Below are 7,799 nucleotides of genomic sequence, written 5' to 3'. Positions count from 1 at the left end.
TATCTTCGAAGATGCTTCTCTTTAGCTGCAAAATAACAATTTAAACTCATAAGTACCATTATTCTATGCAAATAACCAAAATATTAATAGAAATGTCAATAAATATTGCCTAAAAATATGTATAAATATGGCAATATCAAAATACCCCACACTTGTTCTTTGCTTGCCCTCAAGCAAATCTAATTATTAAATCAAACCTTCATCACCAATATCACATAGAACGATCCAACTCAAGTCTCAACCATTATGCTAAAACCTCAACGCATGCATTTGTGTCTAAAATTTTTCCTAAGTAACCCCCCTCAATTCTAAATACTCACAATCCTCATAAACATTTGCCCACTTCTTTTGAACAATGCTCATTTTATGCAACCCTCCGAATCCATCCGCAGAAGATTTTCTAACCTCAAGGTATTTCTGTAAAGCCACCCAAGCATACATAAACTAGAGAATTACAACTTTTAGAAGATACCACAACTTGGAGCTCTTGAATTCTTCACTTCTTGATATTCTGATCTTTGACTTTTTTGAATTCACCAATTGTTTGTGTAATTTTGATATCTTCAACTTTTGAAACTTCAGAATTTTCGATCTTTGATCTTCTTACTTTGATACTTTTATGCTCCAAAAATTCCTCAAATTTTTTTTAATTTTTTTAATTTCTCTCTTTTTTTTTCTTTTTACATATACTCACTTTTTTATAACACTCAAAAACCTACATGCTTAAGCAGGGGCGCTTAACTTCAACCCTTATTGGTTAAGGATATTAATTTTCCTGGATACATTTCAGGTTTAGGCTGCTAAACATATCACATCCCTCAAACTAAGCGAGATTGTGTTTTTGTCCCATGATTTCACTAGAATAAAGGGGGCCACAAATGCATTATAACGTATATCGGCTCAACTAAACATTTGAGCTCTTATCGGATCATTCCACTAGCAAGTAAAGTTCAAATTATTACTACTAGATCCAATTAGTAAAAATTTTAAAAATTTTAAAATTTACCAAATTATCTAGCAATTTACTTATCTAGCAATTTACTTTTTCTACCCCCTACCCCCACACTTATTACATACAATGCCCTCATTGTATGCATAAAATAAAATTCAAAAGCAATAAAAGGGAGAAAAAAGAACAGACTCCCTTGGGATAGAAGTGGCAAGATCGAACTCCAAATGTGTAGTGGACATGTGCATCTCGAATATTGAACTTCATCTAGAAAAGAACTTGGACTTGTACTCGCGAAAGATGTAAGTAAGCCAACAAGCGAAAACAATGAATCGAAAATTCAATCTCCTATAAGAATGGTGTAAGTCTCCAAACTGTGTATAATAGAGGAAATAGCCAGAATGCTCGTCATAAAACACCGAATTTTGGTGACAGTGGAAAATTCACGATGTGAAAAAGATAGGCTCACGACGTGAATTTGCAGGAATGCGGATTCAGAAATCTCTTGGAACCCAACTCACGTCGTGAAAACTGGGCAATTGAAATATGAAACTGCCCACTTTTCTCATTACTTTTAGCATCCCACTCCAATATCCAAATTAATAAAAACACTTTTGAATGCGAAAGTTGTATGACTCCTTGCTAATTTCATCCTCTCTCTCGACTCACCCCACACTTATTTTTAATTGTGGGTCTCGACTCTTAACTCTAGACTTGTAACGACCCTTGACTAGATGATCACGACTCTTGACTCGACTTTACTCCCTTCCCAAGACTCCTTAGCAAGCTGTAATAAAAACACCAAAAGACAACTAAAAGTAACATAATAGTTTAAAAGTCTTACAAGCCAAAACAAGTTCAAAACCACAAAAATCTAAACCAAATAAAATTAAAACAAAAACCAAATAGGAACTCAATCGTCATCTTCTTCACCACGTGCTCCACTTGGACCGGCTCCATCTCCTCCTTGGCCTCGATACTCGCTCATCCTAGGGCAAAGTGGGTAATGATACCCTAAATGAGGAGGCTGTTCCACATGGAAATGTTGCACCAAATTCTCCATTGTCCCCCCAATCCAGTTCATGCTCAAGGAAAGCTGGTCAAAATACCCTGTCATATCATCCCCAAATTGTGATGCTACCATGGATACTGATTGGCGAACCGGTTGTCCTCTTTCCCCTCGTCCTCTCACATTCCTTCTCCTCGGCCTTGTTTGTGGTGCGGGTTGATCACCCTGCTGCTCATCACCATCCTCATCATCCGACCACAAAATACCCCAGTGAGACCCATAATTTTTACCACCCGCATAGTCTCCAAATAACCCATACTAAACTCATGTTCATCCATGCAAGTCATGGAACGAGTGATACCGGGAACAAGCAACCCATACGATCGGGCCAAACGGGTAATGAAATGCCCTCCACAAATAGGGCTCCCGGGGCGAGAACTGGCAGCAGAGTCAGCCAGAAAGCGTGCCAAAAAATAGGGAATGTTGCAACACACTCCCGGCTGCAAAATGCACCATAAAAAGAATAAATTCTGCTTTTTCACCTTGTCCCCATGCCTTCTGTGATTGATGGAAAAAGTGATAAATCGGTGTAGTACTCGGTGGATGGGAGATCGAATGCTGCTCTCGGGGGACACTCCAGACTTGAATATTCCGGAGGCAATATTATGCCAGAAATCAAACCCAGTGACATCATCCGCATACCCTCTACCTGAATCCCTCAAAAACATGCCAAACTCGGGAGTCATAGCCTCTTGGGGATTATATATCCCCACCCTCCAAGAAAATTCCATGAGGCTGCACTCCCGATACTCACCCCCGAGACGGAATACCAAAGCTTGTGGATAATGGGGGTCTTGAACATTCTCGTGGAATGTAACTGTTGAGAAAAACTCAACACAAAACTCCTTATATACCCGCTCTTGGATGCGAAAAAGATTGAGCCATCCCGAGCAAGTGAACGAATAACCATCTCCAATAAAGATTTTGGTTAGAAACGGGGACAGCCTATCCATGAGTCCAACTTCCCTCAACCGTGTCCAATTGATGGTGGGTGCGACTGCAATCTCCCGGTTGTAAAGCCACTCCAACCGATTGTTCCAACGCGTATAAATATCCTGTGATATATTCGTTGGAAAGACGTAAAACGGATGGAGATTAGCAACCCCGGTTGGAACTTCTCTTCTGGGAGCCATTCCTGTAAAAATAAACAAAAACAAACCAACAAAGACATCCTAAAAGATTAGCATTAAACAGAATTTAAAACTGTAAATATCCAGGATTCACGTCGTGAATTTCGAGGAATTCACGTCGTGAGTTCGTAAGCAGAACCCGGAATCGATCAAGGCAGAAATCAAATCGGGCCAACCATGTCAAAGGGGTTTACTTCTAGGGCGATTTCAAACTTATTTCAAACACATTCAGCAAGAAATTCATAGATATAGGGCATCAATTTTAAGATTCAAGTTAAATGCATACCCTAACCCCTAAATCTAGCATTTACAGCAATAATAAACAATGGGAAAAAGATTAAAATACCTAGGATGGAGAATTACGTAAGCACAAGAGGATTAAAGGACGTGTGTCGGCCGAAATCGAACAAGGGGGGACCATTCACCTCTTTCACTTCGTGGGAACAAAGAAATGTTGGTCAAAGAGGGTTTTGTGTTCTTTATTCTGTGGTCCCGTATGTTTCAGGATTCACGTCGTGAATCTAGAAGCATTCATGTCGTGAATTCAATCTGGGCTTAAAACTGGGCTTAGCAAAACTGGACTGGTCTAAAAATAGTGGGCCATTTAATTTAATAGAAAGTGGGCTAATTATGGATTAATGGTATATTGTCCGTTTAAATCTAGACTCACGTCGTGAATCATAATGATTCACGTCGTGAATACTGTCTGACTCCAAATTTTTCTACTAATTTTTTTTAATTATTATTCTTGAATCTTTAAGGACCCCACACTCAATGTTGCATCATGTATAAAGTGATTTGGATGATATGATCGACTTCCCTAAAATAAAAATGCAAAACTAAAAAGAGAAAGAAAAACACAAACCAAAATCGGGTGTCCTCCCGAGAAGCGCTTCTTTTTGAGGAGTCTTGAGCTGGACTCGGTGCCCTCTACGTTGATTCGTCAGAAGAATCCACCACCAGGATCTTTTGCTCCTTAAAACGCCTCTTGTAAGCTTGCACTCGACGAATATACGCCTTTTTAGAATTCTCCTTTTGAACTTTGACTTCGTCTCCATCGAGCTTGTGTTTGACCCCTTGAGTCTTCAATTTTCCATCCTTTTTAAGCTTCATAATATCCTCCTTCCCCTGCACCACTGGGCTAGTCACTTTTGATGTAGCCTCGTCTTCATCACTTGATATTTCATCACTTTCCTCACTTATCAGAGATGTTGGTTTCGTAAAGGCAATAACTTCAACGAAAAATGGAACGGATGCTCTTGGTTTAGTGTGTTTGACTTGTTGAATTGATTTAATTTCTTCTTCCATAAGCTTCTCCAATTCTTCAAGCTCATTATCATCTTCAATATTGAACACTTCACCTTGAACATCAAATCCTTGGAAACCATCTTGTAGTCCAAAAGTTTCTTCTTCATCACCAACCCTCAACGTGAGCTTGGATTCTCAAATATCGACAAGAGCCCTAGCAGTATTCAGTAAAGGGCGACCAAGAATGATGGGGACATTCACATCCTCTTTCATATCCATCACTACAAAGTCAACTGGGAAAACGAATTTCCGAATTTTAACTAGGATGTCTTCTACTATCCCTTTTGGGTGAGTCACTGAACGATTTGCCATGTGGATTGTCATTTTTGTAGCCTTCATCTTCTGAATATTTAACTTTTGGTAAAATAAAAAAGGCATCAAGTTAATGCTAGCCCCAGAATCGGCTAAAGCATATGTCTTCAAATTATTAGCAAACTCACATGGAAGAGTGCGGCGTCCAGGATCTCCCATCTTCTTAGGTATCTCTCCCAATACAGCCCTTGAGCTTTGCTCACTAAGGATCACTTTAGAATTCTTCTTCAATTCTTGGCGAGTGTCTATTAGATCTCGGAGGAACTTCGCGTAATCTGGAACTTTTGCAAGTGAATCAATAAAAGGAGTATTAATAGAAATACCCTTTATTTGTTGAATAAACTCCAGATGTTCCCTTTCCAGTGGACTAAGACGTCCTCGAGACGGAAATGGTAAAGGCGGGTGATAAACTGGAACAGCTACGGAATTCTTCTGTTCAGACCGAGCCCACGACGTGAGCATATCGTGCTCACGACGTGAACTTGGTATTCCAGCAAATTCTTCGTTTTCGAGTTTTGTCTTCTTAGGCTTCGGTTCATCTGGCTTTGGCTCCACTTCTAAAGCTTCAAGGAATTCAGAAATCGCTTCTTCTTCAGTATCAATGGCCATGACATGAGATTGTGTCTTCAATTCAGGGACTGGTGGAGACAGTCTTTTATTTACCAAAGTAGTGAGTTGACCAAGTTGAACTTTAAGGTTATTGATGGAAGCTTGTTGATTTTTTAATAATGATTGTTGGCCAATCATCATAGCATCAGTGGCATCATGCCTTTTTTCTGAAGCTTCCATAAACATTATTAACATGGTCTCTAGATCAACTTTCTTCTCAGCTGGTGGTTGCTCTCTTTGGTAAAAACCCCGACCAGTTTGCCTAAATTTCTCTTCTTTTTGCTTCTTGTATTCATCGTAAGGCAGCCACTCCTTCTTTGGTTTCCTCCAATCTTCATCGTATTTGTCCCCCCTCGAATAGCAAACTTGAGCTTTCTTGTTTCCATATTCATCGATATTGCAATCCCTTGTCAAATGCGGGCCGCTACATCTCTCGCAACCAACTCGAATTGCATGAATTGATTGGTCCATTTAGGTTAATCTCCTATCCATCGTGCTAAGCATTGCCATCACAGTAGCCATCTCTTCAGTTTGTGCACATCCACTGCCTTTTATCCCATCGTGCCCTGGGTTGTGATACTCACGAGAGTGCTTTGAAAATTCTTCAATCAGCTCCTTGGCCTGAATTGGGTTCTTCTTTGTTAGTGGTCCTTGTGAATCAAGGAGTTGTCTAGTCATGACATTCACCCCCATCATAGAATATCGACATTTCTTGCTGAATATTTAGGTCATGTTGAGGACAATTCCTTAACAACCCCTTGTAACGCTCCCATGCCTCGTATAATGACTCCCCCATATTTTGCTCAAAGTTGGCAATCGCCTTCTTGAGTTTAGAGATTTTGGAGGGTGGGCAAAACTGATCTAGAAATTTCTCACGCAATTGGGCCCATGTGGTGATTGTACCAGATGGTAGAGCCTTCAACCATTCTTTTGCAGCTCCTTTGAAAGTGACTGGTAACATCCTTAACAAAGCTGTCTCCCTTGGGATATTAGGAGTATTAAAATAATCCGCAATATCATTGACCTCGTCTAAATGCTTAAAAGAATCCTCATGATCCTTCCCATAGAATGGGATATCCTTGAGTGCAGTAAGGATATGTCCCTTTAACTCGAATGTGGCATTGGCAGGAATCGTAGGATGTACTAAACCCGGCCCCACATCATCTCGAATGCGCTTCTTGTAATCCCCCATAGCCATCTCATCAATGTTTGCCATTTCGTTCTCCGGCTCGTTCTCGGGTTCACTCTTATAAAGTCCAAATTCTGTTTCTGATTCGTACTCGATCTCGTGTGGATTAGGAAATTGATCGAAGACTTCAAACTTGCTCTTTGAGGCTGAACTCGATTCTCCCGTTGTCTTTCCTGACTTCCTTGAAAAGGCTGATTTCAGTTCTTGTAAAGGCGACTTCTTATTATTCTTTTTGTGCAGCGTAGATTCCGGATCTTCAAGTGGTGGCACCAAAGGTGTGTTGGATCCTCTGGTCATCAACTTCTGCAAAACAAACAAAATAACAACGTAAAACTGAACTAAAATAGAAAAACAAACTAAAAACAAAGAAAACTAGGATCACAGTATTCACGACGTGAATATTGTAATACCCACGTCGTGAGTTCTGTAATGCCAGAAAAAAAAAAGTTAAAACTGAAAAATAACTCTTTGCAGGTTTTATCCCACAAAAAAGGATCGATTAATTTAAAGTAAATAAATCAGCAATTACTAAGCCGTTCCCCGGCAACGGCGCCAAAAACTTGATGTGCACAAAAGTACCCACTCATTTTATAATTTATAACCCTACTAACTTAACTAACTAAAATGCACCTAGGCAGTGTACCTAGTCGAATTATAGAATAGTTGGGTAAGTCGAGTGTCAATCACAGGGAACGGTGTTACTAATTAATCTACTTGCTAGCAAATTAACCTAATTATTAACAAGTTTAAAAAGGGTTTTATCTGATTTTACAAGATCAGACGAACTTAGCTCAAATTCAATCAATAAGTAAAAACACTCTTGTTTAGTTCGAATCCACTTCGTCCTTATGGCTAGCTAATAATTATGGATTATCAAGTTGGTTTTAATTATATTAGTAATTTAAGTCTAATTTTACCAATATTTAATTAATTCATGTAAAACTATGTATGGTCACACACGATTAAACACAGAACCAATTATGAATATGAATATGCTATGTAAGATTTATTATGTAAACTCAATTATAGTCATAATCTACGTTCTCTAGCACAGCTAAGTTTATTTTCTTTAATTACTAACTAAGATTGGTCAATCCTAGCTCTAACAATTTAATGTTCACTAAATCATTAGGTAAACAAGTTCATGCAGTTAATGGTCACTAAGCTACACAGAACATGGAATCAAGCAACTAAAGAAACAACCATAAGCATGCTAGGTAATTATAAACCAAA

At 39.0% G+C, this 7,799-nt stretch overlaps 1 non-coding gene across 1 annotated transcript; it reads left to right on the top strand.

Moving 5' to 3' along the window:
• The first annotated feature begins 6,102 nt into the window (after nt 1-6,102).
• Nucleotides 6,103-6,209, top strand: LOC145118307 (small nucleolar RNA R71). Its single transcript, XR_013713263.1, has one exon. It is a non-coding gene; the product is annotated as a small nucleolar RNA R71 (small nucleolar RNA).
• Nucleotides 6,210-7,799: the final 1,590 nt, after the last annotated feature.

The sequence above is a fragment of the Lactuca virosa genome, chromosome 5 (assembly GCF_052849685.1).
Source record: "Lactuca virosa cultivar CGN04683 chromosome 5, Lactuca_virosa_CGN04683_v6, whole genome shotgun sequence".
Taxonomy (NCBI): Eukaryota; Viridiplantae; Streptophyta; class Magnoliopsida; order Asterales; family Asteraceae; genus Lactuca; species Lactuca virosa.
Note: the sequence above shows the minus strand (reverse complement) of the source record. Positions and strands in the feature narration are given on the sequence as shown.